Here is a 9,246-nt window from a genome sequence, read left to right as displayed (position 1 = left end):
CCTGTAAGAGAACAGGATTAACAATATTTAACAGCAATAACAGTGGGAGATACCTCTATGTCACCTGATCTCTCCAGCCTCAGTTTTCCCCTCTGTGAAATGGGGGAGGGGAGGTTTTGCTTAAGATAATCTCCAAGATCCCTTCCATTTCTCACATTCTGACACGAAAGGTACTCCTGTCCTCACGCACGGCTGAGAGACGGGCAAGCCTTCCAGTGCAGCCTGTTTTGCTACCTAGAAGGCCAGCCTCAGATTCGTGTGCCTGAGCAACACCGAGTCAGAGGTGGAATACAGCCCACCCTGACCTCGGGGCCCCAGAGGAGGAACGGAAAAGACCAGAGCATAGGGCTGGGGCACCAGAAGGAGGGCTGGGGAGGTGGCCTGACAGCCTCCTGACACTCTGGAGGTCAGGGCGCCTGGTGCAGCCCTTCTGCTGGGGCGGGTGGGGTGGAAGGAGGTTGTGAGCTGGTGGCTACCCGGGCTTCAAGGACAGGAAAGGACAGCACATAGCGACTTATGACAGCTGCTCAGTAAGTGCTTTTATCCCTCCAGAAACAGGGTTCATTGTGGAGCAAAGGGGAGTCAAAGGGCGGAGCAAAAGGGGGTCCTAATATTAACATATAGATCAGCAGGAGCACAAGTGGCTCAACAAGACGGGCTGGGCTGTTCTGTTGAGACCAGTGTCTGGGGCGGGTTTACTGAAAAGGGGATATGTCAGTGGGGCCGGGATGGATGAGTAATAGTTCAATGGGCAGAGAAGAAAGGGGACGGGCAACCCAGGCAAAGCGAGGAGTCCCACAGCTGGAGTTTGGCAACATCCCATGTTGCTGGAGCGGGGATGCATGTGTGTTTGGGGGACATGGGATAAGGCGGGAAAGTCCGCTCGTGGCCAGAGAGCCAGTGCAGGAGGCCAGTGGACCTGGCTGAGGGTTGTCCTTCAGTCCCACCGCCTTGGAAGGTCTTTGAAGGTTTATTTAAAGCTTTATTTAAAATATGCATTGAATGCTTTATATTATAGAAGACCATACAGAAGGGACAGAAAAGAATAAAGGACAAAATCCCCAGAGATAACAGCTGGAGTGGACCTGGATGTTGCAGGTTTTCAGGGATGCGTACTCAGACACCACCTGTCTCCAGTGGGCTCACAAGGTCCCAGGCTAATTCACCCCCTTTAGAGAAATGCGTGGCTCTGCAACCTGCAAGCATTCTGGAATCAGGGCCAGGGGCTTAGGGGGACTCAGGAGCAGAGGGGCCCAGGCAGCCGGACCAATCAGGCAAAGTCAGCAGCAGCCCCTCCCTCACCACTCAGGCTCCTAGACAGTCTGAAGTCTCCTCTCGCCGCTGGGACCCCAACGCGGGGCTGTTGCAGATCCCGGAGGGCGCCCAGGGGGTGGCGGCCGGCAGCGACGGCTCAGGAGCGCCGCCTCCACTTCTGCACCGCTGGGGGCTAGTCCAGCCCGCGCGGGTTCCGGGCAGAGAAAGTCGGGCGGAGCAGCCAGCTGGGCAGTCAGCGGCTGCCTAACAGCTGTGAGCCCGGCGGCGGCGCCAGCAGGTAGAAGGGAAGGCAGCGACGCCCAAGGTATCCCGGAGGACGGTTGCGGGGTGGGCGTTCTCCCAGCCCCCTCTGCCCGGTGCAGCGCGGGAGGGCGGCGCTTCCTGCCTGCTTGCCCCGTGGCAGCCGAGAGTGCGCATATGTGTACCAGCACATGGAGCTCCTGAGAGGGCTGTCGGAGACGGTGCACCCGGGAGGGGAACGGCTGGCTCCCCAGCCCCTGTCCCCAGGCCTGGCCTGGCCCTCGATCCCTTCCCTCAGATAATCGTATCACGCAAACCTTGGGAGGGACCGGAGGAGGGCCGCGGGCAGTGGGACCGAGATCAGGAAGGGACCTCGGACCCTTGGCCCCATCCAGCCTGTTCATTTTGCAGATGAAGAAACCGAGGCTCAGAGGGGTGCAGTGACTGGCCCAGGGTCACAGGTCTGGAAACCCGAACTCCTCACCTGCAAGTCAGTGCTGCTAGGAGCTCCTGCCACGTTGGCCAGGACTGCGACAGGGCTGTGGCCTGTGCAGAAACAAAGAACTGGGAGAGACATGGTCAGAAAGACCGAAAGAGACACCAGAAGAACCTCCCAGAACAGAGGAAGAAGGTCAGGAAATGGGCTGCTACTGGGGCTGTACTTCCTCCTGGGCCCCATCTTTGCTTGTGGTCTGGCGTGTCACTCGCCGGCTTGCTGACTCTGCCCAGGTGTGTGTGCGTGTGTGCACACGTGTGTGTGTGCACACATGTGTATGTGTGTGCACGCCTGTGTATGTGCGTGTGTGTGCATGGGGATGTGGTGAATTTCCCCAAGCATGTGGGAAAGCCCTCTGAATTCCTATATCTGTCCACTCACACACAGTCAACTTGGACAAGGGAAAAGGTAATAGCAGTGGTGATGTGGTGAGGAATGCTGCTTGGGATCAGATGGCTGGAATTCTTGGAATTGTGGTGAGGAATGGTGGAAGGCCTGGAGTGGTGGGCTAGGGAACTTGAGCTTCATTATTAGGCCCAGGGGCATTTTGATGGTTTATGAGAAGGGCATTGTTGTTACTGGGGCTGGGTCCAGAAGAACTTGGGGTTTGGCAGCAATACTTGGGATGTGCCAACAGTGAAGGAGGCTGTGGGAAGAGAACCTGGGAAGGACAAGACTGCAGTGACTATGTGGGGCTGAGTAGGGCTGTTGGGAATGGAGAGGAAGGGGCACAACCAGAGACATTGCTGAAAGGGGTGTTTGTGTGTCGGGGAGAAACAGTCTGTTATAGGCCAGGGCCTGTGGCAAGGCATTTTCTCACATGATCTCATTTAATCCTCCCAACAACCTTACGAGGCGATTACGTATTACCTCTACCCATTTTGTTGAGGAGGAGACTGAGAATCAGACAGGTTAAACAACTTGTCCAAGGTCACACAGCAAATAAGTGGTGGGACATGGATTTGAACCCAGAGACAGATGGAATAGTCCAATCTGGTAGCTGAATAAATGTCAGAGGCCAGAGCAAAGGAGGAGACTACCACGATGGAGATTTGAGTTCCTGTGCTAGGCAGGGAATCCTAGGAACAGTGTCAGGTTTGGTGGGTGATGGAAGACATGGAAGCCTGTGATGGACCACACACGGGGACAGGCCTGCAGCGGCCATTGGTTCTGTGTCCCCTGCCTTGAGGCTCCTTGTTGGAGTTTGCTGAGAGTGCTTTGGGGAAGTAGGGTCAAGCCTGTAGGCTGCTGGGATCCTGAAAGGCAGCTGAGAGAAGTTGTGCTGAGGGGGAGCTGCTGGGGGATCCCCTGGGATTTGGTAAGTCAGTCACTGAATTCACATCGCTCCCTTGCTTTTCTTCCACACAGAACAACTGTGTGTTCTGCCTCAGTGCACAGGGGCCTCAGGCTTCGCCATGACTCCTTGGGCGAGAATTAGCTCAGGTTACCCTACTGCCCCAGGCCTTGGTTCCCTCGTATGTTTGCCCTGTAAAAAGGGCTAGACAGACCCTAAAGACGTGATTGCGACTGTTGTGGAATTCCCCACGTGCTGTTTCTGGAACCTAAGAACAGGCCCAGGACCTCCTACAATGCACAGTATCTGGTGATCTAGGGAAAAGTGAGCCCTGTTTTACAAGTAGAGAAACGGGCTTCAGAAAATCATGGTCATTGCCAGTGGTTAGTGAGTGGCAGAGAGCAGTCCAGACCCATGAGCTCCCGACTCTCAGGTTTTGCTCTCACCATGTGGGGAGGCAGCTGTTTGGGGAGCAGCCTCCAGCCTCCCCCATAACATAGCCCTTGGGGGTGGTGTTTATAGACAGCTTCCGGTATTGAATGGACTATTTCACGTTGTTATTCTCTTTTTCCCTGTAAACAACACAAACTCACACACATACACAAACTGCCACATTATTTCCACTCATCCGTCTAGTGGTCACATCATTTCTTTGACATCTCAATTGTTTACTTTTCTCTAAGAGAAATTTGGCTAAGGCGTAGTTCAGTTAGAAAGCCAGAAAGTGTCCCATCCAAGTGTGCAGGGTCTGTGGGCGCCCCCGGGTGCACTGCTGGCGCCCTCAGGTACTGAGGGGGAAGGCGCAGAAAGGAGAGGCTGGCTGTGGGAGAAGAGGAAGGAGAGGGAGTGACAAAGGAAAGAGAGAAAGGAAGAAAAGAACAACAGTTTATGGAGCAGATACCTCAGTGACATGGGCAAAGCTATTGTGGGGACAAACACGTTGGGAACCTAGCTCCCAGTACTCAGAGAGGCAGCACGAAGCAGGGAGATAACCAGGTGGGCAGAAGAAAGGCAACAGGCAGTCAGCTTTAGAATTTATCGTGCAACCCGTTCACTTTTGAGAGCAAAAGAGAGAGTGTTAGTAATGGTGCTGGGATGACAGGCATAAGCCAGGATGTCCTGGGCACAGTGGGGGCCCTTGGGACAGCTGGTGTACATTAAGTGTCAGACATGTGTTTGCTCGCTTATGTCTCACTACAACCCAGTCAAGTAGGTACTGCTGTCATTCCCATTGTAGAGAGAAGTTAACAGAGCACAGAGAGGCCAATATCATGCTCACAGTCACACAGCTAGCAATTGGGACAGTCAGGATTTGGACACAGGCAGTTTGGCTAAGCCAGTGCCCATGCCTTCAACATCACACTACGCTGACCCGTCTCTCACCAACAGTATCAAGACTGAGAAGACTCCTCTGCCAGCTTCCGGGACTCAGCAGTGACCTTCTGGGTCTTGGTTTCCCCCTGGAAGCTGCTCTCATTGGCCAACGTAGCATGACGCCAGCTGCATGAAATGAGTTTGTGGTTCACGCTGAGGTGCAGGGGTGGGGGTGTAGCACACTGTAGGCTTTGTCTTCTACAGAATGCACCTTGTTCAAACCAGCCTTGGCCACAGGTCTTGAAGTTCTGACTCACTCTAGCCTCGTGCCCGCTCTGCCCTTTCAGACTAAGTCCTGAGGACGAATGGACTGTTGGACAGAAGCCCTTCTTGAAGTCCACTGTTGGGAATGGGATTCTGAATGCCCTCACCTGCCTGAAATGCCTCAAGGGATCACCGTCTGATGGACAAGTTTACAGGCGGGGTCTCTCCTAGCTTAGAAATAGGGGATTTTCTTTCGATGACAGATTCTTTTGGAGACAGTGCATTCCCTTGGTCAGTTTGTTTTGGCTCCCAGTCCTGGCTTTCTCTGAATGTCAGCAGGGCTCTTTCTTCTCTGGTCTGCTTGTTGACACAGTTTGGATGGGCTGGCGGAAGAGGCCTTTACAGGGGCAGAGTCTGACACTGGCTGACCCAGGCGATACAGGGAGGTGGGAGCAGACAGGCTTCCCACGCGGTGCAGAGTCCAAGGGCCCCTGTCCCTACTGAACCTGTGCCGAAGTCTCCTTATTCACTGAATAGAGGTGCCCTGCCTGGGCTGGGAAAAATGTGTGGCTGGGCCCTAGAACGTGGGGGAGCTGTGCCTTATGCAAGAGGGCTCTGGAGTGTGGTTAGATTGGCTCCATACCCAGCCCTCTGGGCTTAGCTCCCCTGCCTCTGCGCACTTCTGTGCCCTGCTGGACTTAGGGGAAAGGTGAAAAGGGCGAGACTTAGCACACCTGCTGTGCATGTGCTAAGACCTGATGGGACCAGCTCTGGGACCTCCCGAGCCTGTATTTGCATTTCTGGCCAGGTGGCTTCCTTAACTTTCTTTTCAACTCACAGTAGCACTGGGGAAGTAGGTGGCTGGCTACAACGGCTCAATTATCAGTGCAGACAAGAGGAAAATCTCCTAGTATTACCTGGGTAATTGGTTTATTTTCACTTTATTTACTTTAGCGATTGCTCAGTGTTGAACCCCAGGATTTGCAGCTGGCCTGAGTTCTGGTAAATGTATGCAGCTTTGCCACATTGAATCCACATAAGCACACACCCTCACAGCTGGTATGGAAGGTGGGATTGGTGCTGAGGTGGGGAGGGAGACCGACTTCCTGCAGCCCCCCATCCTCCCCACTCACACACAGAACTTCAGGGACCCTCTTCCCACTGCCCCTTGAGGCTGGATACACAGAAATGGACAAGGCATGGCTGAGAGTTTGGTACAAACAAAGGAACTCAATCCTTATTACAGCCTTGTGACATAGGTATTATTATTATCATTCTCCCATTTTACAGCTGAGGAAGCAAGGCTCCTAGAGGTAGAGTAACTTGCTGAAGTCATACAGCTAGTAAGAGGCTGAGCTGCGATGTGAACTCAGGCAGCCTGGCCCCAGGGCCATGTCGCCAACCGTGCCTGTCTGCCGCCCTGAATGCTGAGGTTGGCGCCCACTTCTGAGCCTAACAGGTCATGTGTCCTTAGGATTCACCCTCCAAATCTGAGTTTCTACCCCCTCAGGGAAATGGGAATAGTTACCTGCCAGTTCACTTCAGTGAGCTCATGGGTGTGAAGAGGCAGCTCCCCGAAGGCTGACGGCCCCGGCAGCCCTGAGGCTTTGTCGGGAGTTTGCTGTTGTCGGGGTCCTCCTTCCCCTTGTCCTTGTCATCATGCCAGTCTTGGACTGAAATTCCCCAGAGGGCAGGGACAGAATCTCTCACCTAATTAGCATGTATGCTGACTGTGCCAGCTCAGGTCCCAGGGGACCTGGTTTAAGAAGAGGGACAGACCAGCACTCACAGTCCCCTTGGAGGGATGATCTGAGAAGATAACTAGTGCTGTTAGAGGGATCTGTGTCACCCGCTCACTCTGGCCAGCTTCTGGCGGAAGTCCCCACCAGGGAGCTGCCCCTGGGGCTTCCAATGACCGCGAGATGGGGAAGGATCAGCTGAGAAATGCTGTTGGGCCCAGGGCGGTCATGCCCAGCCGCAGGCATTTGCAGCGGCAGTTCCCTCAGGCTCAGGGACAGCTCGTAACCCTCTCAGCATGGCAGAGAGGTTGCCATGCCCTTCTGTGGACATGAATGAGGTCAGAGAGTTCATGGCAAAGGGGGTGAGAGACCCTGGCCAGAGAGAGTACACCTGTCTTCAGCCAGCGTTCTTTTCCTGTGGGAAAGAAGATGGTTTGTCAAAGCTGCTCTTTCTATAGCTTGAGCAAGTGTGAAAGTCAGAGGCTTTCTTCCCAAAGGCAAGTGCTTTCTGAACAAGCAGCAGCACCACTGTTCCGAGGGGCGGAGGTCCTCAGAAGTTGCTTTATGTTTCATCTGGATTATGGTCAGAAATTACTATTGGGAGATACCATCAGGAAAGACGAATTGTTCTGCACAAGAATCCTAGATCTTTCTCTGGTGCTGTGGTCCGCACATGGCTTCTACTTTCAGGTCTTCCAGGAGTTGGTATGGAATGGACATCCTGGATGAGGGTCAGCTCCTTGCGCTGGAGGCCTAGACTCATGGGGCTTTTGAGGTGTCTGGTGCGCGGACCCTGTCCCCCTACAGAATCCCACGGAGAGAAGGCGACCCCAGCTCTCCTTTACACTACTTTTGTTTTGCTGTCTAAGGTGGCTGAGAGTTGGGCTTTAGGGTATTGTTTTGTTTTTGAAGTTTTTGGTACCTTGGGTTCTTTTTAATGGGAGTAAAATATACATAACGTGAAATTTATAATTTTAGCTATTTTGAAGTAGCATTAAGAACATTCCTGGTGTTGTGCAGCCACCCCCACCATCTCCAGAACCTTTTCACCTCCCCATCTGCTAGGGGTCGGTATTAACCCTGGCTCCAGAGAGAGCCACAGCCTTGCTCTGTCTCCGTCAGACAGTGTCAGGCCTGGCACACAGGCCTGGCCATCAGAGACCCTTGCCACTTGGGCAATCTTTCTGCTTCTATTTCTTCTTATTTTCTGTTTTTTTTTAATTCTCTGCTTCAGCCAGAGGAGCTTCTGTGAGGCTGCCCTCCTTTGGGCTGGGCTCTGTGCTAAGCATGTTATACATTTCTCCCAATGGTCCTATAGGTCTTTATTATCATCCACCCTTTGCTGATGAGAAATGTCACATACCCAAGGCCGTAGTAATTTCAGAGCTCATATTCGATTCTGGCCTTTCTGACCCTTCCTCCTTCATCTAGATGGGAATGCCATTGCATAGAATCAAGCACAGCCATCTCTGCCTGACTTTGGTGTCTGGTCTAGAAGGTTCCTAGAATCTGCATGGATTTGGGTATATATTATATGAACCCTCTTTCATTAGGCTTCTTAACTGGAGCCTTTAGCTAAAAAGGATTTGCTTGAAAATAGCTTAATTACATACCATAGATAAACTGCTAATGGAATTTATCAAACTGCTCAATTAAGCTTTTCAACTAATTACACACGCACTATAAAAGTGATGTTTAGCTTTGACCTTGGGTTGCTCCCCGGGCAGAGATGGTAAGTCTTCCCTGGCCAGCAGGGGCTTGGTCACCGTGTCAGTTCTCGTTCTTGATGGTGATCAGTAGTGCTTTTCTGTCCCTCTTGGTGTCTTGCCATAGCTTGACTGCATTCATTTAGGCAAGGTGGCGTGTTCCTAGGGCGTGACCGTCCTGGCTGTAAATGTGGTGGGTGTGTTTCTCATTTCTCCAGCAGGCATTCTGCCTAGCATTTTTATCTTCTGCAGTGTGTCCCTCTGGCACACTTCTTATTGCTTGTCATTACCCTCTCTATGGACTGTACTAGTCCCTGTTGTGTAGCCCTGTACTCAGATTTTTGGGGTTTGTCTTTGTTTAGGTCTTGGGATTCTGGCTTCAGGAAATGTGGCTTAACTCTGGGAATGAAGTCAGCTGGAGAAGCAGCCAGGCGCCCAACAGCTTTAACGTGGGCTCCATGCATAATTTATTGAGTAACAGCATGTGCCAGCCACTGTTTCTAATCTGGAACATAGCATCCCCATTTTACAGACAAGGAAACTGAGGCTCAGAGAGGTTCAGTAAATTGTCTGAGTTCACACCAGTTCTGGGTTTAAACCAGTTCTGGTATAGACACCTATGTCACCGATACCTCACCCATGCTGTTGGCCACTGTGCACCAGACTGGCTCCCTACAAAGCGCTGACCCCTGGGTTGTGGGGTCTGCTTGGTAACAGAGCTCTGTCAACACACGTGTGAAATGAGAGCACAATCCCTGACTCCAAATTAGACGAGCCACCTCAAGCACAGGCCAGTCAGAAACCATAGGGGTGGGGCCCACTCTACTTTAATTGAGAAAAACAAGTCTGCTATAGAACTTCTTTTTAAGGAATGCAATTTTAATGCATCAAACCACAGCTTGAATTAGAAACAAAGAC

At 52.4% G+C, this 9,246-nt stretch overlaps 1 protein-coding gene across 5 annotated transcripts in view; it reads left to right on the top strand.

Annotated features, from left to right (window-relative positions):
* The first annotated feature begins 1,604 nt into the window (after positions 1–1,604).
* Positions 1,605–9,246, top strand: part of CRACR2A (calcium release activated channel regulator 2A) — a 133,561-nt gene continuing 125,919 nt past the window's right edge. For 2 of the 5 annotated variants that reach the window (XR_012493823.1, XM_074325251.1), the window contains exon 1: positions 2,010–2,146. The gene's annotated coding sequence lies outside the window, so the exon portion shown is untranslated. Of the gene's footprint in view, positions 2,245–9,246 lie in introns of all 5 variants that reach the window. The other 3 variants (XM_019756945.2, XM_074325250.1, XM_019756948.2) reach the window with 3 other exon arrangements.

The sequence above is a fragment of the Rhinolophus sinicus genome, linkage group LG02, assembly GCF_036562045.2.
Source record: "Rhinolophus sinicus isolate RSC01 linkage group LG02, ASM3656204v1, whole genome shotgun sequence".
Lineage (NCBI taxonomy): Eukaryota > Metazoa > Chordata > Mammalia > Chiroptera > Rhinolophidae > Rhinolophus > Rhinolophus sinicus.
This window is presented reverse-complemented; position numbering and strand designations above follow the sequence as displayed.